General features: G+C 39.8%; 1 protein-coding gene and 1 non-coding gene across 2 annotated transcripts in view; one reads left to right on the forward strand and one right to left on the reverse strand.

Annotated features, from left to right (window-relative positions):
* The window catches only part of IL1RAPL1 (interleukin 1 receptor accessory protein like 1), a 702,239-nt gene that overhangs the window by 66,727 nt on the left and 612,015 nt on the right, over positions 1 to 23,497 (reverse strand). The gene's annotated exons all lie outside the window — the stretch shown is intronic.
* Positions 20,212 to 20,284, forward strand: TRNAK-CUU (transfer RNA lysine (anticodon CUU)). The gene has a single exon. It is a non-coding gene; the product is annotated as a tRNA-Lys (tRNA).

Below are 23,497 nucleotides of genomic sequence, written 5' to 3' on the forward strand. Positions count from 1 at the left end.
TCTGTTTCTGTTCAGTTTGGTACAGTTCAGTTGCTCAGTCATGTCTGACTCTTTGTGACCCCATGGACTGCTGTTAGTTTCATACTGTTTCTGTTCTTTATTGTACTCATCTTTACATGAAATGCTCCCTTGGTGTCTCTAATTTTCTTGAAGGGATTTTTAAAATTGTTTCTCTTAATGATACCTATTTGTGTGTCTGAACAGAAGTTACTACTCCCATTCTTATGCAAAGCTCTGTTTCTCAAGAGAGGACACTAGAAGCCCAGTGGAGTCAATCTTGAGAGAAGGCCAGGTGACATCAGGCTCACCTGAGACTCACCAACCGCTAAAGTGTTGGTGAGGAAAGCTGAATCCATCTAGTACTTGGTTGGGCAAAAATTTCATTTGTTTGTTTGTTTTTTTTTTAATAGCTTAAGGGAAACCCAAATGAACTTTTGGGCCAACCCAATACTTTTCATTTGGGAAATGGTGGCTAATCACATGAGCATCTGTTAGGAGCTGTGACCTCAGACCCCAAGTGTGTACTGCCTGTGTTTGAAAGCAGAAATAAATGACTATAAATCCTTCCCCTCGGGTTAAAGAAAAACAGGAGTGAATAGAATATCATGGGGCAGGGTGGGGCCCAGGGAGAGATGATGCACTTCTACTCAATAAGGGTAGATAGGAATTCATAAGTATAACTAGGAAAATTAGGAAAATATAATTAGCAAATTTTGTTTAGAAAGCTAATTAGGCAATTATGAAAGAGGAATTAGGAAAATAAAAATAATATGACTGTGTTTGTACCTTGGGCTGATGAAGCAGTATATGCAGTTACATAATAGGATTTTAGCATCTGAATTTTATGAGTAGTTCATCCATGATCTATTTCACATTCTCATGCTTTTTATAAAATTGTGATTAATGGTTTAGAGTTCTTTTTAAACAACATATTTATTATTATTAAAAAATTATTGGAGTATAATAGCTTTACAAAGTTGTGCTAGTTTCTGCTGTACAACAATGTGAATCAGCTGTACATATACATATATCTCCTCCCTCTTGAGCCTCCCTCCACATTTTCACACTTTTTAATATTATATTCTTTGATTTAAACTCTCCTCACTTCCACGTAGCAAATTCCTTCTCCTCCATTAAGTTCTATTTAAAATAGCACCTCTTACAAAAGACTGACTTGGCTTTTCTAGGAATCGTCAGTCAACTCTGTCTTTTCTCCCCTTTTCCTCTTGGAACAGGTTTGCTTCCCTGGTGGCTCAGTGGTAAAGAATCCGCCTGCCAATGCAGGAGACACACAGGAGATGCAGGTTCATTCCCTGGATTGGGAAGATTCCCTGAAGGAACTGGCAACCTACTCCAGTGTTCTTGCCTGGAAAATTCCATGGATAGAGGAGCCTGGCAGGCTACAGTCCACGGGGTTGCCAAAAGTCTGACATGACAGAGAACAGAGGAAAGGTTATTACTATTGCAACTCCTAATGCTACCATTAACCTTGTTCCTTTTAGCAAACTTCCACTAACTTTCAGGTCAGAGGTTATTTTATACACTCATATCTTCTACAATATCATTTAGTTTAGATGAATATGGCTTCAGATATTATATATTTCTTTACTTAATCCATTGAGTGTTGAACTCATTGTCAAAAAAAAAAAAAAAAAAAAAAGACTTACTCCTACTCCCCCCAAACCAGATTTTGACTCAGCAAGTGTGGAAGGTTCCAGGGATTTTAATTTTTAACAAGCACTCCCAGGTGCTTTTCATGCAAGTGGTTACAGTTAACCGTCTGGAACAATTTCTTTTTATCTTGGACTCTTTAAATTGGAGTCGGGGCTGAGAAAAGCAACAAGATTGAAAAACATTCCGTCAGGGTCCTTAAGCAGGAGGCAAGGACAGGGTGCCTAGGAAAGAGGGTTCATAATGACAGTGGTAGGTAGAGAGGTAACTGGCATAGACAAGAAGTAGCTTGTACAACTGGGTCACTGATGAGCCAACCCAAGCTACAGAAATATGCCAGCTTTCCAAAGGGATGTAGGAAAAATATTTGTGTTCCAATGGAAAACTACTCATTTTTCTACTTCACACCATTCTGAGTTACCAGATTTTTAGCCCTTTCCCTGTCTTTGAGCTATTCTTCAACTCTTTGTAACTCTTTGTGCTGCTAAGTCACTTCAGTCGTGTCCGACTCTGTGCGACCCCATAGATGGCAGCCCACCAGGCTCCCCCGTCCCTGGGATTCTCCAGGCAAGAACACTGGAATGGGTTGCCATTTCCTTCTCCAATGCATGAAAGTGAAAAGTGAAAGTGAAGTCGCTCAGTCATGTCCAACTCTCAGCGACCCCATGGACTGCAGCCCACCAGGCTCCTCAGTCCATGGGATTTTCCAGGCAAGAGTATTGGAGTGGGGTGCCATTGCCTTCTCCGAACTCTTTGTAAGTAACTGATATAGAAATGCTCTCATGTCTGGGGACTTCCCTGGTAGTCCTGTGGTTAAGACTCTACATTTCCACTGCAGGGGGCTTGGGTTCGAACTCTGGTCATGGAATGGGCAGGGAACTAAGATTCTGCATGTTACGAGGCCAAAGAAAGAAAGAAAAGTCCATGAATGGAATAAAAATGAAAATAAAACATATCAATGTAAAAATTGTCTCATATCTGGTAGCCATTTGACTTAATTTCCCATCTGCTCCCCTAGCCTTGCTCTCCACCTCAACTCAGGGAAAAATCAATTTTGTCTCTACTTGGAATTTATCTCAGCATTCCTTTCTTCTGTTTTATAAACTATTTTGACTTTACTTTGAATTGATCATAACATCTGTCTGTTCCCTTCCTATCATATGAGCAAAAAAATTTTTTTACAGTTTAACATGTATTCATTTCAATATCTATACGAAAGTCACAATTGTACATTTTTTTCTGAAAATGATGTTAATAGGAATACAATATTCAACTCACTGCTGATTATTACCATTCATACAAGCCACACACATGATATTCATATGTTCACAGTATGTCTCTGACATCTGTATAACTACTGAAAGATTTAAAAACACTCTCCTTATTCCTTTCTTTTTTCAAATAGAAGTATAAGCAATGTAATTTTATCTTTACTCTAAGTCCAAACTATTTAACTTGTTATCAAGAGAAACTATCCATCTTTTCTATCTTTTGCTCTCTAATTTGCTATAACATGCAATTTCTGATAAGGCAAGCCTAGCGTGAGATTTAGAGAGTCAAGCACCAAAGCTCTCCCTTATCCTCTTCTAAGTTAAAAAAAAAAAAAAAAAAAAAAAAAAAAACCTCCAGTCTGATCTGAGATACCCAAGTGATAACGTTAATACTATTTACCCTACTTAATCTGAAATACAGGAAATTAGCATTAGAATTTCACAGGTTATAGAAAAGAGTCACATTAATTTAATTTCCTCCTTGATTTTTTTTGTTTTCCTTCAAATAATAACAGAAAAATTTAAGCTATCACCTCGGGAGTCACACACATCAAATATATCAGTCATCCAGGGTTGAAGCCCTGAAGATAATGGTATTCTTGCTGTCTCAAGTTGATATCTGTAAAAGCTTCAGTAAATTGCACTAAATGCTTTAGCTCAATCTTACCAGGTTCCGAAGGAAGCACTCTAAAACTGATCATAAAAAATCATTTGCTATCAAAAATGAGAACAATGCTTGTCATAGGGCAGGCTTTCAAGTAGGCTACAATGTGAGGGGGCCTTAGAGGAAAAATAATACATTTTCTCTTGAACCCACAGACTCCAATCGGCACTAGGGACGCTTGTTATTTAGTGCGACCTTTTTCTAATTAGATATAATTTGGCCATTTCTAAAACCGCTGACAACAGAGATTCTCTCTCCACTAGAGGACACTCTCTAACTTATTTAAAAAAAAAAAAAACAAACTTTTTTTTTCAATTAAAAGGAAATTTCTTCCCTAATTAAAAGCATCAGCATCCAGAGATCTTACTAGTTGGAATTAAGAAACAGTGAGCATTTTGTTCTTAAATAAGATGGTGAATAGTAGTGGGGGGTTTAATTTCATTTGCACCATTAATCATGGATATTAAAATTACTTTAATTTTAAGTAAAAGCATTTCCATTTCCATCGTCCATTTAAGATAAAAGCAAAGTGGTTTACAAAACATATTTATCTTGTGTCATTGGTATACAGAATGGCTCTTCTTCTAGAAAGCTTTATTCTGAAATGAAGAATCTCTGTCTTTGTTTCTCTCTCTCTCTCTCACACACACACACACAAAGTATCCTTGGAAATTGCTCAAGACATTTTACCCAAATAAGTATTAGGACCTATGGCACGTAACAGTTGCCAGGATCTAACCACAGAGAGTTATTTGAAAATCAGAGATTTAGCTAAGAATCCCAAAAGAGAAGAAAGAAATGAAAGAGATAGGTTATATTAAGCTCAGAGTTGAGGATGTTATTCCTGCAGGATGTAACAACGTCTGCTCAAATTTCAAGGGAAAAAAATTACAGAAAAACAAGACATGCACTTTTAAATTTGCTAACCATAATTCTGCTGTAGTGTCAGATTTCCTTACGAAAATGCATTTTATACTATCTTACAACATATTTCTGTCTATTTGAAGAACAAAACAAGTTATTTGGCTGGTCAGTAAATTGCAAGGGGATTTAAGCAACCACAAATAACCTGGAGGTAAATGAGTTCATGTACATACACAGTAATGTTCAAAATTCTCCAAGCCAGGCTTCAACAGTACAAGAACCATGAACTTCCAGATGTTCAAGCTGCATTTAGAAAAGGCAGAGGAACCAGAGATCAAATTGCCAACATCTGTTGGATTATCAAAAAAGCAAGAGAGTTCCAGAAAAACATCTACTTCTGCTTCATTGACTACGCCAAAGCCTTTGACTGTGTGGATCACAACAAAATGGAAAATTCTTCAAGAGATGGGAATACCAGACCACCTGACCTGCCTCCTGAGAAATCTGTATGCAGGTCAGGAAGCAACAGTTAGAACTGGACATAGAACAACAGACTGGTTCCGAATAGGGAAAGGAGTACATCAAGGCTGTATATCATCACCGTGTTTATTTAACTTATATGCAGAATACACATGGAGAAGGAAATGGCAACCCACTCCAGTATTCTTGCCGGGAGAATCCCATGGACAAAGGAGCCTGGTGGGTACAGTCCATGGGGTCGCAAAGAGTCAGACACGACTGAGTGACTAACACACACACATCATGAGAAATGCTGGGCAGGATGAAGTGCAAGCTGGAATCAAGATTGCTGGGAGAAATATCAATAATCTCAGATATGCAGATGACACTACCCTTATGGCAGAAAGCAAAGAAGAACTAAAGAGCCTCATGATGAAAGTGAAAGAGGAGAGTGAAAAAGTTGGCTTAAAACCCAACATTCAGAAAACAAAGATCATGGCATCTGGTCCCATCACTTCATGGCAAATAGACGGGGAAACAATGAGAGATTTTATTTTTTTTGGCTCCAGCATCACTGCAGATGGTGACTGCAGCCATGTAATTAAAAGACGCTTGCTCCTTGGAAGAAAAGCTATCACCAACCTAGACAGCATATTAAAAAGCAGAGACATTACTTTGTCAAGAAAGGTCTGTCTAGTGAAAACTATGGTTTTTCCAGTAGTCATGTATGGATGTGAGAGATGGACTATAAAGAAAGCTGAGCGCTGAAGAATTGATGCTTTTGAACTATGGTGCTGGAGAAGACTCTTGAGAGTCCCTTGGACTGCAAGGAGATCCAACCAGTCCAGCCTAAAGGAAATCTACCCTGATATTCATTGGAAGGACTGATGCTGAAGCTGAAACTCCAATATTTTCGCCACCTGATGAGAAGAACTGACTCATTTGAAAAGACCCTGATGCTGGAAAAGATTGAGGGCAGGAGGAGAAGGGGATGACAGAGGATGAGATGGTTGGATGGCATCACCTACTCAATGGACATGAATTTGAGTAAATGCCAGGAGTTGGGGGTGGACAGGGAGGCCTGGCGTGCTGCAGTTGCAAAAATTTGGACATGACTGAGAGACTGAACTGAACATACACAGTACCCCTGGTGAGTGAGTGCTCACAAGTTGTTAGCAATTATTACTATTACTACTGCTATCATTACACTGTGACTTAAACTTTTCTATAAGTGATGACTTACAGTTCAAGCATTGAATTAGGCCAAACTATGGAGAAGGAAATGGCAACCCACTCCAGTGTTCTTGCCTGGAGAATCCCAGGGACAGGGGGAGCCTGGTGGGCTGCCGTCTATGGGGTCGTACAGAGTCGGACATGAGTGAAGCGACTTAGTAGCAGTAGCAGAAGCAGCATGCCCTTCAGGAGCCTGGGGGTTGCATAGTGGAATTTGAATGAATTATTGGAATTTTTCCCACATCAACTAGAGAAAGGCAGGAAGTGGCAGAGCCTCTCCAGAATGGAGAGGAAATCTCAGGCATTTGAGAGGAAAGGGTGAACAAAATGGTAACATTATTACTGTACTGTTTTTAGATAGCTCAAAGATTCTTGCAAGGACTTGTATGCTAGCTCATGAGGGCTGCTTTCTAGATGAATGATCTAAAAGTTTCTTGCATGATAGGGGAGCCACATTTGTCATCCCCAAATGTCTCTTTGGCCTGTGGATTATCTCAAGCTGAAATCAAGGCCTGAAAGACTCAGCAAGAAACCCTGACTTCCCCCCTAACTGTGTAAAAGAATTTAGATAGAGGGCTTGTTCCTGGAATAGAGCTATCACCAGAGATATCTGCAATGGGCCAGGTGTGGTGGTGAGATGCTTTCTCTGCTTTCCTAAAGCAGAGATGCTTCCACTCTGCATTCCATGGTCTCTGCCTGGAGCAGCAAACATTTGTTTATGAAACCTTTCTTTTTCTATTTCCATGTGAATTGCCGTCTTCCTCTTTCAAGTCCCAAACCACTACCTCCAATATCCTCTTTTGTCTTTAGCTGAAGATGGTATTTAAGGCGACGGTTTTGTCCATTTTGGTGAGTTACTCAGTTTTCTTGGGTCTCTCCCGAATATACATGTCATTATACTTTTGTTTGATTTTCTCCTGCTGAATTGTCTCATGTCAATTTAATTCTTAGACCAACCAGAAGAAACTAAAAGGGTAGAAGGCAATTTCTCCCTTCCTAGAAGCATCTAGAACAATTAATGGACACCAAGCTGAAGAGGAGGGACACATCAGGAATCAGCAAATATCTGGTGCCACCTGAGTCCTTCATCCTTGGGAGGTATGATGTTGTACCTGAGTGTTGAGAAAATGGGAATTATGATTATTATTTTGATTATATAGCATGTGGGATCTTAGTTCTCTGACCAGGGATGGAACCTATGCCCTCTGCAGTGGAAGTGCAGAGTCTTAACCAGTGGACCTCCAGGGAAGTCCTGAAAATGGGTATTATATAACAGAAGTAGGAAACTGATAAGTGCTCAATGGAAAACATTTAATTGCCAAAGAATGGATTTGCTCCAAAAGGTTATTCAGAAACTCTTGGTGATGATGTACGGGAAGAACAATTTGGGGGAATTTTTTTGAGTCAACATACATGTAAAATTCACCAGCCTAGCCATTTTTAAATGCAACAGGGAAGTAGGGCCATTTTTGCTCATTAGTTGAAAAAAGTAGATGGGAAAAGAGACTTGTGGTTTGCTTTCTGCCAAAGACATCAGAACCACTTATAATTGTATTCATTTCTAAAATTGTTTTGAGTCATCCACAAAATAGACTTTTTTTGGTAATGCAGGCATTTTTAGGTTTTTTGTTGTTAAGGCCTTAACTAATCTCAACTCTCTGTGATTGCATCTTGAGAAGACATCTCCTTTATTTTTGCTCCATTAATTACATAGCTGTGGTACTAAATCTCTCATCGATTTATTTTTAACTCTTGTGGTGCTTTCTCATCCTTCCGGAGATTCACATTTTTAAAACAAATTATTCCATTTTCAGCCTCCAGGGATATTTAAATCAGTCATTAACATACATAGAGAAAGCATTTGTCTGTGGCCAGCAAATTCGGTAGACCTTAGTTTCAAAAGCAACTGAAGCAAGAAAGAAAATAACAGAGGTAGAGGAAAAATAGGAATAGGAAGAGGAGGAATGAGAAGAAAAGGAAAATGAAACGAGGAGGAAAGGAAGGTATATTAGTGGTGGTGATGAAGAGCATTGTCCCCAACAGCTTATGCAAGTGTAAGTGTTACACTGAGTTTGCCATGTTCTTGAGTGAAGAATACTGCCAACTTTTTTGTGCTTAGTCTGTCTTCTCCAAACCCTGACTGATATCTATTGAGGCAGAGATCAATAAATGCCTCTCAGTGTCTATTATCCTTCTTCCTTTGAGTAATATAACCCCCCAAATTTTAGTTGGACACACAGCTACCAAGCTACAGACGATATTTCCTAGTTTCCTTTGCAGGTAGATGTGGCTAAACAACAGAGATGAGGCCAATGAGATAATGTGAAGAAGTGATGTATACAATTTCGCATTCATCTCCTTTATGATGAAGCCTCAGCCCTGGACTTTCTCCCTATTTTCCTGTAGGCTGGAAAGCAGATGTGCCAGTGAACTGGTTTCTGTCATATAGATGAAGACAAAAATGGTAGAGCAATAAGATGTAATGGACCTGGGTCCCTGAATGACATCATGAAACAGAATCATCCACCACTTTGAACTTCTCTATATTGGTCTATTTGGTGAGAGAAACACACATTTAGTTTGCTAAAGACATTGTATTTTGGGGTACCTTGTTATCTGATACCTCTAGAAAGGATTTTTAAAAAAATCTTCTGTCTCAGGCTGCAGTGTGGCAGGATAATATTCATGCCACTATACCAAATAATTTAATCTACTTAATGATATAGAGAAGAACCACATTTACCTCCTGAAACACAAGCTAGAATCAAGATTGTTGGGAGAAATATCAATAACCTCAGATATGCAGATGACACCACCCTTATGGCAGAAAGTGAAGAGGAACTAAAAAGCCTCTTGATGAAAGTGAACAAGGAGAGTGAAAAAGTTGGCTTAAAGCTCAACATTCAGAAAACGAAGATCATGGCATCTGGTCCCATTACTTCATGGGAAATAGATGGGGAAACAGTGGAAACAGTAACAGACTTTATTTTTCTGGGCTCCAAAATCACTGTAGATGGTGACTGCAGCCATGAAATTAAAAGACACTTACTCCTTGGAAGGAAAGTTATGACCAACCTAGATAGCATATTCAAAAGCAGAGACATTACTTTGCCAACAAAGGTTCGTCTAGTCAAGGCTATGGTTTTTCCTGTGGTCATGTATGGATGTGAGAGTTGGACTGTGAAGAAGGCTGAGCGCCGAAGAATTGATGCTTTTGAACTGTGGTGTTGGAGAAGACTCCTGAGAGTCCCTTGGACTGCAAGGAGATCCAACCAGTTCATTCTGAAGGGGATCAGCCCTGGGATTTCTTTGGAAGGAATGATGCTAAAGCTGAAACTCCAGTACTTTGGCCACCTCATGCGAAGAGTTGACTCATTGGAAAAGACTCTGAGGCTGGGAGGGATTGGGAGCAAGAAGAGAAGGGGACGATAGAGGATGAGATGGCTGGATGGCATCACTGACTCGATGGACGTGAGTCTGAGTGAACTCCGGGAGTTGGTGATGGACAGGGAGGCCTGGCGTGCTGCGATTCATGGGGTCGTGAAGAGTCGGACACGACTGAGTGACTGATCTGATCTGATCTGAATCCTCTAGTAATTTCCCACAATACCTATATACAAAATACAGAAACAGAAAACTACAAATGCCCTTTTTGAGGAAGAAAGTATGGCATTAGAAATGAGTCTCTTTTTAAGAAAGAATGTGGCTTTAACTGGAGGAAATCTATAAGGAGTTTACTTAGGTTTTGGTTTACTTAAGGGTAATATAGTCAATCGGCTTCCCTGGTGGCTCACTGATAAAGGATCCACCTGCCAGTGCAGGAGATGCAGGTTTGATCCCCGGGACGGAAAGATCCCTGGAGGAAGGCATGGTAACCCACTCCAGTATTCTTGCCTGGAGAATTACATGGATAGAGGAGCCTGGCAGGGTACAGTCCATGGGGTCGCAAAAGAGTTGGACATGACTGAGTGACTAAACAACAACAGTAATACAGTCAATAGCATCTGTTCTATTTTTGCTGTTGTTGTTTCTTTTGGTTTGGGTTATTTTGAGGGGCCACACAGCATGTGGGATCTTAGTTTCCTGATCAGGATCAAACCCACAACCCTCATAGTGGAAGTGCAGAGTCTTAACCACTGGACTGCCAGGGAAGTCCCTATAGCATTTGCTCTAAAACACATATAATACCTTGTGATTTAAAAAGGGTGTTTTGTTTCATTGCTTCTTAAATGGACTGACTGTACTGAAATAAAAGGTCCAATTCCAATTACATTTTGCTATAGCTGCATTTTAATGAAACACCCTTCTCTAAGTTTCCTAACACTCAGGGTCTTAAGAGATAATTTGGATAGGCATAAATCCTGCTTTTCTTATCTTTTAAAAAATGTAAGCCTTAATCCTTAGGTTTATGTGGCTTTCAAGGTTAACGAAATATTCTGCAGGAAGTTTTATAAGCTTTTAAAACATGGCTAGTGTAGGACATAATGATAGCTCAGGCATGATGTTTATTTAAAATGTAAATGAACATTCAGTGAACTCACAGTTTTGTGTTTTCTTGGTTCCTGCCTAGAAGGGCTATTGTTGGTCAGCGTTATGTTAAAAGTACTCAGTGTAACTGCTGGTGTTTCATATAATGCTTTGTGTGCTTGTCTCTCCTCCACAGTGGTTTAGTAAAATGCTTCTGACAGCTTCTGAGCCTAAACTATACTATGAAGCTTGGTTTCTTGGTCCACATTTGATTGAAGGAGAAATGATAGCAGTTTGAAGTTTTTGTGCTGAGTTAATCAGGAAAAGTTTCAGAAGTTGATAGCATTCATATTTTCAGTACTTTAAAGAAATGCACTGTTATTTTCATTTCCAGCCTGCAAAACAGCTATTTCTTTCAGTTCTTTTCATTCTTGAAAAAGACATGTCATTCTCTTTGGAACCTGTGTCTCCCTTCTCAGTCTATTCTACCACTGGTGTCTTCAAAATGAGTTGAAAGCAACCCTGCTGTTCTCACTTTCATGCCTCTTTCCTGATCTCAGAACCTGAGGTTCAAGGAGATATTTCCCCCCCATGCTTAAAAGTATTTTTATTGTCTCTCAACCTGCAATTTCTTCTGAAGCTATGGTGTTATTATTAACTTTTTCCTTCCTTTTGGGGTTCCCAATCTCACTTTCTATAACTCAATTCTCCCTCATGGGGTTATCTTTACTTTTGGCCCTTTTAGCAAAAACCAACATCTTATTAAAACTCATACATACCCCAATACCAGACCAGACTGGTTGCTTTTCTGTAAGTTATTGAGAGATTTTCTATGTGATTTTTAATCACAACTGCCTTATGCAAGGCTTATGAGATGCTGATCCAGAAGTTTTATAACCGTCAAGATGTCTTCAATAAAAGAGACTACAATGTAGCATCTGAGACTTGCCAGCATCTAATAAAGGTTATCGCTTGAGAATATCTTTAAACTTTCTTACCTACAGAAAGTATATGATTTTCTGAAGTCTATTTTTGTGCCCATTACTATTATTCTGTGATTTTTAATGTATGTTCTAATATTGGCAACTCTCTAGGGGGAAAGTTATAGAAGTAAATGAAAATAACGGAATCTTCTTGTCTTTAGAAAAATGACCACTTGTATCATTGAAGACAGATGAATGCTTCCTCCACCTATTTCTGTTGTTCTACCTGTAGTTACATTAATAAGCTGTTTTTTTTATCCCCTAACACTTGAGTCTCAAGCAGAATGCCCTTAAATACCCCTAATCGATATAGGTAAAATAGAGCAATTACTTCTAAATGTTTTCCAGGAAACCCTGGTTACTTTTACACAGCCCAAGATAGAGGACAAAAATAAAGTCATTTGTTCATATCTGGATGATATTTTATAACAGTAGGTCCTTGGTGCTAGCTGTTGGAATATGCTGTATTGAGAAGTTAATGGCAAGTTTAGTTAATAGGATGTACCTTCTGAATCAACAGCATCTTGAGTTAATCAAAATACTCATTGATCTGATTAACTTGATCAATCTGATACTTTAATTTGCCATGACCATGCCCATCACACAGTAAAACAACATAACTATAGCAAAAATTAAGACAAAATTAATAAAGCTATTAAACCCAACCAGATTCTTGTGAGTAGAAAATTGCAGTGTTAAACATTACTTAATTAGTACTTTTTTCTGGCACTACTTAGCCCAAAGATACGCTCCTTGAGTTATTCATTTGAAGTAAGAGAAAGATGCTTAAGATTCCACAGAGGAAGCTTTAAAGCATTTTGACATATCTTGGTTATTTCTTTCTTGTCTTCTTTGCCTTTATTTTTCAAAATTTATATAATGTAGAAATAATGCTTTTATAATTTAGGAAAAAAATTAACAACAGCATTAACATGTCATAATACATTCTACTTCAAGGTAGCAGAGCAGACCATGTACCATCTTCTTCTTCTAACTCTTTTCTCCAACAGTTTACAGTCATAGAAGGCTCTTGAAGAAACACCTCTCCCTCAATCTAGATCTGCTCTGTGACTCGAAATATGCTGAGAAAAGTACAGCTGTAAAGACTATAGATTAGAGATACTCCTTGGAATCACAGCATTAACATATGTATTAGAGAAGATACCTTTCAGGCTTCCCTGGTGGTCCAGTGGTTAAGAATCCATCTACCAATGTAGGGGACACAGGCTCAATCCCTGGTCTGAAAAGATCCCACCTGCTGGGGAACAACTAAGCCAGAGTCCCAGCTCCTGAAGCCCACATGCTTAGAGCCCGTGCTCTGAAACAAGTGAAACCACCACCACGAGAAGCCTGTATACCACAATGAAGAGTAGCCCCTGCTCACCACAACTAGGGAGGGAAAGCCCGCACAGCAATGAAGACACAGTGCAGCTAAAACTAAATTCATTAATTAATAGAGGAGACATCTTTCTCATCCATAGTTAGGGACTATGGGTTTTTCCAACACAGGTAAAATTTTAAAATCAGCCTTGTTGAAAGTGTGTTCATTTTTAGGCTAGCTTTCCTCTTTTCATCATCTTACTCCAAAAACAGGGGTTTGGTACAGTATGAATGAAACCCTTCCACTTAAGAGCTTTTTTTCCCCCCCTAGCAATAAATAAGGTTATAACCTGTAGCAACACTTGTTCTTCTTAGAGAGCCAAACAAGAGGTGTGAACAGTATTTATGCTTTCTATTTTACTAAGGCAAGCACTGTCACTTCCCTTTGTTCAATTACTTTCTTAAAATTTTCAGAGAGCCTCTACTCTGACTGTAACAATCAAGACTATTCATCTTAGAAAAATACGGCCTGAAAAAAAGTGGAAAGTAGACATATTTCCTTTCAATATTAGGAATGGTTTTTTGGGATGGGAGAGAGAGAAAGGTAAAATGAATATTTGCATACATACAGGTAAGCCGTGCCCTTGGATCAGTTGTGATGATAAATAAGCTGATTTTTTTTTATCCCATCGTCTGATTTCTACATTACTTCCTTCACTGCTCCTCCGAGTGCCAGTATGTTCATGAAATACAATGATTACCAGACCCCTCACCCTGGCACCCACCATGGCCTGCCACCTTTGAGACTGCATATTGTGCTGCTGCTGCTGCTAAGTTGCGTCAGTCGTGTCCAACTCTGTGCGACCCCATAGGTGGCAGCCCACCAGGCTCCCCTGTCCCTGGGATTCTCCAGGGAAGAACACCGGAGTGGGTTGCCATTTTCTTTTCCAACGCATGAAAGTGAAAGTGAACTCGCTCAGTCGTGTCCGACTCTTAGTGACCCCGTGGACTGCAGCCTACCAGGCTCCTCCATCCATGGGACTTTCCAGGACAGCTTTGTAATGAATTGTCTGACTTGACTAGGCTGAACTGCATTTCCCAGAATTCCATTGTTTTGTATGTGCCCAGTTAGGGTAGGCTACAAGAGAGATTCTCTCACACTAATGGAAGGATGGAAAAGAGGGAGCAGCCATTTTGGAGTGTGAGTTTGTATGTGTGTCTGACCATGTGTACGTTGTTACTGATGAGCTGACGTGCCTCACTGACATGAAGTAGCAGTTGGGCCTGAAATTGCTCTTTTCCCCTGGGTCTTCTGCCAGTGTCTCTGACTCCGGCACCAGTGGTGTGTGTTTAGCTCTATGATAAAGGGCCCTGGATCATTCTCTTTGGTAAGCTTAGAGGCAACAAGAACTTGACATGGGTTTCAGTCCGTCCAAGGAGAATTCAAGCCTGCTCATTCTCTCCCCACTTGATGGCTTGCCCTGTGGACTGCAATTCCAGCTTGTGCTCATTGGGTTCTATCTCACTTATTATCTGACTCTTCCTGACTTCCTGCCTGTGAACTTCAGGCTTCAGCATGAGATGCAGAGACAGCCATGTGAAGACTGCTTAGTTAACCTCCCCTGCACAGAAGTAAATTTATATGTATAAACATGTTGTTTTAGTTGCTAAGTCATGTCAGACTCTTTTGCAAACCCATGGACTGTAACTTGCCAGGCTCCTCTGTCCGTGGGATTTCCCAGGCAAGAATACTGGAGTGGGTTGCCATTTCCTTCTCCAGGGGATCTTCCCAATCCAGGTATTGAACCTGTCTCCTGCATTGGCAGGTGTTCTTTCCTGCTGAGCCACCAGAGAAGCTTGTATAAACATATACATGTATGTATACATTTTCTATGTTGGCTGTTTCTCCCTTTAACCCTCTTCACATGCTTTGCATTCATGGATGGGATCATATAGATCAATAAGCTAGATGTCTTTACCACCCACAATTTTACTGATCTCTAAATTTAAGTCTTTGGCTAGGGCTTTTCTTTTACATCTTTTTTTATCTCCTTGTCTCTTTACCAGATTGTAAACTTATATAAAAGCAAGAGTTGCATTTAAATAAAAATTTATGAACTGTACACCCTCTTATTTGAGCTCCAAGGACTCCGGGGACATCATTAGTGACAGTGTAAAAGTTTCAGAGATTAAATCCATAAGGAAACACAAGAGCTTTTTCCTTGTCCTATGAGGATTCACAAACAAATAAGCAAACAAGATAACAAACAAAAAGTCTTCAATGCCAGAGAACTAGAAAATGCTGTCCTATTCTTAGGAACTATTTACAGTAACACATTCTTGTCAATACTGAAAAAGTAACTGTATACTTAAGTGAGAGTCTAAGGTAGGTAAATTAGAAGCTAAATCTAGGCAACTATATCAAATCACACTTGAGTGAGAAAATAAAATGTGATATGTAATCAACGCCATGATATTATATTTAACACTTTCAGAACCTATGAGCAACTATACCTAGATTAGTGCAAAGACTCATAACTGCCCAATGGACTATTTCCCTGCTGCTGCTAAGTCACTTCAGCTCTGTGCGACCCCATAGACAGCAGCCCACCAGGCTCCCCCATCCCTGGGATTCTCCAGGCAAGAACACTGGAGTGGGTTGCCATTTCCTCCAATGCATGAAAGTGAAAAGTGAAAGTGAAGTTGCTCAGTTGTGTCTGACCCTCAGCGACCCCATGGACTGCAGCCTTCCAGGCTAGTTCCGTCCATGGGATTTTCCAGGGAAGAGTACTGGAGTGGGGTGCCATTGCCTTCTCCTGCATTATGTTTCAAATCTGTATGAAATTGAATGAGTATGAATGAGGTAGGCATGCATGTGTGCATGCTGCAAACAAAATAAAGGACTTCCAATGACTATGAAGGGAAGAGAAGTGTCAGTCGCTCAGTCGTGTCTGACTCTTTTTGACACTACAGACTGTATCATCTGTCCATGGGATTCTCCAGGCAGGAATACTAGAGTGGCCTACTCAAGGGGATCTTCCTGACCCAGGTATTGAACCTGTGTCTTTGAGTCTCCTGTATTGGCAGATGGGTTCTTACCACTACCGCCACTTGGGAAGGCCCATGAGGTATGTGTAAAATTACTTACTAAAGACTTTCTATGTTTAGCAAACTCATCGAAATAGTATTAATAATCACATAAAATTAACGAAGGCTTCCCTTGTAGCTCAGTTGGTAAAGAATCCGCCTGCAGTGCAGGAGACCCAGGTTCGATCCCTGGGTTGGGAAGATCCCCTGGAGAAGGAAATGGCAACCCACTCCAGTATCCTTGCCTGGAAAATCTCATGGACAGAGGAGCCTGGTGGGCTGCAGTCCATGGGGTCACAAAGAGTTGGGCACAACTGAGTGACTAACATTTACTTACTTAAAATTAATGAAAAAATTTCCAAATCTTCACTGGCTACAAGATAAAGTTTTTTTTTTTTTTTAAGATACATTACATTGGTATTTGATTCATCTCCTTTCTGCTTAAAAAAAAATAATATCCTTCTATGTAAACTGAGGAAGATTTTCATAGGTGTTGCAACTCACATTATAAATCAAACCATCACACTCATCCCTCTTAAGTGAAGATTTTCGTGTAAACATTGGCTTCCTATTCATTCCTAAGAGTGTGTATCTTAATCTTTTGGGTAAGTCATAGGGAATAGAAGCCTCCTTCTTAAAATCTACACGAATATAACAATGTCCATCAATAACATCTCCAACACATCCATTTAAATGAGACTTCTTAGAGGAGGTTCAAAGGATCCTGAGACTCACAGCTTGTGAGGACTAAAGTTTAGTTTGGACTAAAAAGACTTTTAGTGGATATTAATGGCGACAGCTTCTCAGTTTCTGTTCATGGTCATTTGGGAAAGTATCAATAGGACTCTTATCCTGAATCAAGAGACTATGGAAGCTTAGACCTTCCTCAGGGGCAGAGGAACAGAGGGAAATCTGACCCAAAGCAAAGACTTGACTGTTATTCTACTGGTGTAAAGTAAAAGTGTTTGTCGCTCAGCGGTATCTCACTCTTTGTGGCCCTATGGACTATAGCCTGCCAGGCTCCTCTAGCAGGCTCCTCTGTCCATGGGATTCTCCAGGTTGGAGTGTGTTGACATTCTCTTCTCCAGGGGTTTTCCTATTGGTACTAGCATCTTTTATACTATTTTTAATGAGTTGATTTGAATAGTTCATAAAAAAGAAACTGAGAGTGAAAGAAAGAGAAAGCAGCTTATGTATAAAAGGATGGTTATACACAATGGAACATGCTGCTACTGCTAAGTCACTTCAGTTGTGTCCGACTCTGTGCGACCCCATAGATGGCAGCCCACCAGGCTCCCCCGTCCCTGGGATTCTCCAGGCAAGAACACTGGAGTGGGTTGCCATTTCCTTCTCCAATGCATGAAAGTGAAAAGTGAAAGTGAAGTTGCTCAGTTGTGTCCGACTCTTAGCGACCCCATGGACTGCAGCCTACCAGGCTCCTTCATCCATGGGATTTGCCAGGCAAGAGTACTGGAGTGGGGTGCCATTGCCTTCTCCAACAATGGAACATAGGAACCCCTTTACCAAGAGGAGGAGGCTAGCACTGATGCAGCCCTCATGGTGCTCCAGTACACAGGATTCAGGGGCAGTGAACCAAGAGAAGAGATTTCAAACCTGGCTGTGTATCACTGTAGCCCAGAAACCAATGAACTATTTATTTAATAAGCTTTCATGATGACTCAGGTGCATAGCAGGTTCTGGAACCTCTGGGTTTTTATCTGCCTTGACAGAAATGAATGAACCTGAAATACTAGAGGCAGTGGATGGGGCCTTCAGAGTGTGCGCAATGCCCAGCAATTGCATATGCCACAGTGTAATTCCCAGCTGGAACCTGAGTTGTCTTGAGTGGATCAGAGTAATCACGAAGGTTTGAAGATTCACATGCCTAGAAATGGTGTTCAAGGAGAGCCTCCAAGACTAGCAGGTAGATCTGATTAAAGGGTGGGCAGAATTTATGAGAAAACTGGACTGGAACCCTGGGGTGGCTAAAATCAGGTAAAGTTGGGATAAGTGGATAAGCCTTGATTTCTCAGTGGTAGGAGTTGCTAAATAGTACAATAAAGTCTAATGATCTGCATTTTGGAAAGCAGACATTTTCTCTGGAGACTATTGAAATGTAGTTAGCATGATTAGGATCAAATCATCATCTTTTTCTGGGGGCAGAATGAATTTGGTGGAGGGCTTCCCTGGTGGTTCAGTGGTAAAGAATCCACCTGCCAATATAAGAGACACGGGTTTCATCCCTGGGTTGGGAAGATCCTCTGGAGAAGGAAATAGCAACCCCTCCAGTATTTTTCTCTGGGAAACCCACAGACAGAGGAGCAGGGAGGGCTACAATCCCGGGGGTCACAAAGAGTCAGACACGACTGAGCAACTAAATAACAACTGTTCAGTTCAGTTCAGTTGCTCAGTCGTGTCTGACTCTTTGTGACCCCATGGACTGCAGCACGCCAGGCCTTCCTGTCCATCATCAACTCCCAGAGGTTACTCAAATTCATGCCCATTGAGTCGGTGATGCCATCCAACCATTTCATCCTCTGTTGTCCCGTTCTCCTCCTGCCCTCAATCTTTCCCAGCATCAGGGTCTTTTCAAATGAGTCAGCTCTTTGCATCAGGTGGCCGAACTATTGGAGTTTCAGCTTCAGCATCAGTCCTTCCAATAAATATTCAGGACTGATTTCCTTTAAGATGGACTGGTTGGATCTCCTTGCTCCAGGGACTCTCAAGAGTCTTCTCTAACACCACAGTTCAAAAGCATCAATTCTGTGGAACTCAGCTTTCTTTATAGTCCAACTCTCATATCAATACATGACTACTGGAAAAACCATAGTCTTGACTAGACAGACCTTTGTTGGCAAAGTAATGTCTCTGCTTTTGAATATGCTGTCTAGGTTGGTGATAGCTTTTCTTCCAAGGGGGAAGCGTCTTTTAATTTTATGACTGAAGTCACCATCTGCAGTGATTTTGGAGCCCAAAAAAATAAAGTCTGCCACTGTTTCAACTGTTTTTCCATCCATTTGCCATGAAGTGATGGGACCAGATGCCATGATCTTTGTTTTCTGAATGTTGAGCTTTAAGCCAGCTTTGTCACTTTCCTCTTTCACCTTCATCAAGAGGCTCCTTAGTTCTCTTCACTTTTTGCCATAAGTGTGGTGTCATCTGCATATCTGAAGTTATTGATATTTCTCCCGGCAATCTTGATTCCAGCTTGTGCTTCATCCAGCCCAGCGTTTCTCATGATGTACTCTGCATATAAGTTAAATAAGCAGGGTGACAATATACAGCCTTGACGTACTCCCAATTTGGAACCAGTCTGTTGTTCCACATCCAGTTCTAACTGTTGCTTCCTGACCTGCATACCGATTTCTCAGGAGGCAGGTCAGGTGGTCTGGTATGCTCATCTCTTTCAGAATTTTCCCAAGTTTATTGTAATCCACACAGTCAAAGGCTTTGGCATAGTCAATAAAGCAGAAATAGATGTGTTTCTGGAACTTTCTTGCTTTTTCCATGATCCAGCGGATGTTGGTAATTTGGTCTCTGGTTCCTCTGCCTTTTCTAAAACCAGCTTGAACATGTGAAAGTTCACGGTTCACGTATTGCTGAAGCCTGGCTTGGAGAGTTTTATCATTCCAACAGCTACAGAGTATTCTAGTATGTGAATCAGAGCTTATTTCACCAATTCATATTCATGAATATTTTAATGTAACTTTTGGTACTTATTATTATCAAAAGGGCTGTACTCAACCTCTTTGAATAGATATCTTTACAGTAAAGTATAGCATATATTTTTAAATGGGTCATGGATAAATATAGGAAGTTTGAAGAATAAATTTGAAACTGGTGAACATACGCAAGATAAATGAGGAATAACAATCTGAAATGATGAAAGGTTATGACAGTCAAGAAATTTCATACCCACACTTTCAATCAGTAATAAACAGCAGTGAATCTAGTTTCTTATTTCAAATAGGATTTTTAACATGGTGATGTAAATGAGCCTCCATTTTAGCATCTGGCACATAAAAAAACCAAACCAAAACAAAACATGAAGCTATGTTCCATGAAACCATCACTATTCACTGACATTTTAAAATCAATCACACACATTAAAAAAAAAAAAAAACATTTTTTTAACCATTTAAAAAGACAATTTGTGCTATTGAAAAAAAGCAAATAAATAAATCTTGGGAATTCCCTGGTGGTTCAGTGGTTAGGACTCTGCACTCTTACTGTGGAGGTCCCAGGTTCAATTCTTGGTTGGGGAACTAAGATTCCACAAGCTTTGTGGGGTGGATAAAAAAGAGAGAGAATATAAAATTCATCTTGGAAGTATCATTTTTGGAAGTGAATTTCTTTTTTTTAAATTTTATTTATTTTTTTTAATATAAATTTATTTATTGTAATTGGAGGTTAATTACTTTACAATATTGTCGAAAATTTGGTTGAAAACTTGGATTGTAAAGATGCTAGAATCTATTCGGAGACAAAAGGAGGTAGCCTAGCTGAAAAAAAAATACATGCCCTTGTTTTTTAATACTAAGAAGGGACATCTTTTAAAGTACTCAAAATCAGTGTAGAACAATTGCCTGCTAGATTCAGATTGCTTCTATCATTTCTTATAGTTTTATTACAGGCTACAAAAGGGCTGTACTGAATCTCTAGATGATTTGATGTTTGATGAAGTCTTTGATTTCCAATATCCAGAATGATGATTCCTATGAAGATTTGTGAAGAACTGATGGAAAATAGTTGCTGAGAAGTTTTTCAGCAAGGTATATATTTTTTTAGTGAGCAGGAAATTGGAAAAGTAACTAGAAGGATATGTACACTGAAAGAGTCACATCAAAAAAGATAGAGGTAAAGTATGGTATCCATCATTGGAGCTATTTTTTACCCCAAATTTCTCAGCTACTGTATTGTTCACAAAAGACACCATCTCAAAGAACTCACCATCTTATTCTTTCACGGAGCTCAACACAGTGGTAAAAATAATAAATTGCATAAACTGTGGTTGAAATTTCCATCCTTTAGACATACTGCTATCATAATGTGAAGTAACCTTAAAAGCCCATTTATTGCACATATGTGTGATATATGGCACAGGGAAGAATTTTCAGACTCTATGCATAACTGTTAATTATCTTTATGGAGACAACAAACAAATAAAACACAACTGTGGCAGAGACTGGTTAGCCATTCACCAGCCTTGTATACCTTTCCTTCTAGGCAGACAGCCACATAACATTACCAGCCTTCCTTGCAGTCAAGTGTAGCCATATGACTGAGTTCTGGCTAATGGAATATGGGCAGAAGTTCTCAATGAAACTTCCAGGCTTGACCTATTCATTCTATTCCTCCTCCCTGCAAAACTCACTCATTTCTCTAATATCCATCCAGGATTTCAACACCCAAGGTGAATTTGGAAGCCGGGTGTTGAGTGTAACAGAGTCTCTATGTTCCTGGGTCTCTAAATGATGGTGTGGAACGCACTCTACCAACAGTCCCTGCCCCAGTGGACTTTGTTTCTTGTGATCCAAGAATAACTTGTAATATATTAAGCTCCAGTGAATTGCTCTGTATTCCTGCATTAGAACAGTTATCATTATCTTAAGTGATACAGTAAGGAAGAGTAGAAACCAAGATAAGACTTTCCCCTCAAACTGAGCCCCCATCATTAACAACTGTAAACAAAGCTATGAATATTTTTATTACTCATGATAAATTCACTACAGTGAAAGTGAATATTGAGTGTTGGGTGAAGAGTTCATGAGGATTATGAGTAGTTTACGATTCTTATTTGATTGACAAATTCAAAATTATACCATAAGTCCTAAAAATGGAACTCCAACTGTCATTGTTTTCTTAATGATGAAGCCTTTTAATTTCTCCCTGAGGCAATAAGGAAGACTAGCCAGTATATCATAGACCATTTACATCCATCATTGTACGGGAGACAGGAATCAAGATCATCCCCAAGAAAAAGAAATGCCAAAAAGCAAAATGGCTGTCTGAGGAAGCCTTACAAATAGCTGTAAAAAGATGGGAAGAGAAAAGCAAAGGAGAAAAGGAAAGATATACCCATTTGAATGCAGAGTTCCAAAGAATAGATAGCAAGGAGAGATAAGGAAGCCTTCCTCAGTGATCAATACAAAGAAATAGAGGAAAACAACAGAATGGGAAAGACTAGAGAGCTCTTCAAGAAAATATTAGAGATACCAAGGGAACATTTCATGCAAAGATGGGCTCAATAAAGGACAGAAACAGTAGGGACCTAACAGAAGCAGAAGATATTAAGAAGAGGTGGCAAGAATACACAGAAGAACTGTACAAAAATGATCTTCACAACCCAGATAATCATGATGGTGTGATCACTCACCTAGAGCCAGACATCCTGGAATGTGAAGTCAAGTGGGCCTTAGAAAGCATCACTATGAACAAAGCTAGCAGAGGTGATGGAATTCCAGTTGAGCTATTTCAAATCCTGAAAGATGATGCTGTGAAAGTGCAAAACTCAATATGCCAGCAAATTAGGAAAACTCAGCAGTGGCCAGAGGACTGGAAAAGGTCAGTTTTCATTCCAATCCCAAAGAAAGGCAATGCCAAAGAATGCTCTAACTACCACACAATTGCACTCATCTCACACACTAGTAAAGTAATGCTTAAAAGTCTCCAAGCCAGGCTTCAGCAATACGTGAACCGTGAACTTCCAGATGTTCAAGGTAGTTTTAGAAAAGGCAGAGGAACCAGAGATCAAATTGCTACAATCTTCTGGATCATGGAAAAAGCAAGAGAGTTCCAGAGAAACATCTACTTCTGCTTTATCGACAATGCCAAAGCCTTTGACTGTGTGGATTATTAAACTCTGTGTGTTTATTTCCACAGTAAACTGTGGAAAATTCTGAAAGAGATGGGCATACCAGACCACCTGACCTGCCTCTTGAGAAACCTGTATGCAGGTCAGGAAGCAACAGTCAGAACTGGACATGGAACAGACGGGTTCCAAATAGGAAAAGGAGTACATCAAGGCTGTATATTGTCACCCTGCTTATTTAATTTATATGCAGAGTACATCAGGAGAAACGCTGGGCTGGAGGAAGCACAAGCTGGACTCAAGATTGCTGGGAGAAATATCAATAACCTCAGATATGCAGATGACACCACCCTTATGAAAAAAAGTGAAGAAGAACTAAAGAGCCTCTTGATGAAAGTGAAAGAGGAGAGTGACAAAGCTGGCTTAAAGCTCAACATTCAGAAAACTAAGATCATGGCATCTGGTCCCATCACTTAATGGCAGATAGATGGGGAAACAGTGGAAACAGTGGCTGACTTTATTTTTCTGGGCTCCAAAATCACTGCAGATGGTGACTGCAGCCATGAAATTAAGATGCTTACTCCTTGGAAGGAAAGTTATGCCCAACCTAGACAGCATATTAAAAAGCAGAGACATTACTTTGCCAATAAAGGTCCATCTAGTCAAG

Source organism: Bos taurus, chromosome X, assembly GCF_002263795.3.
Source record: "Bos taurus isolate L1 Dominette 01449 registration number 42190680 breed Hereford chromosome X, ARS-UCD2.0, whole genome shotgun sequence".
In the NCBI taxonomy this organism is placed as follows: Eukaryota; Metazoa; Chordata; class Mammalia; order Artiodactyla; family Bovidae; genus Bos; species Bos taurus.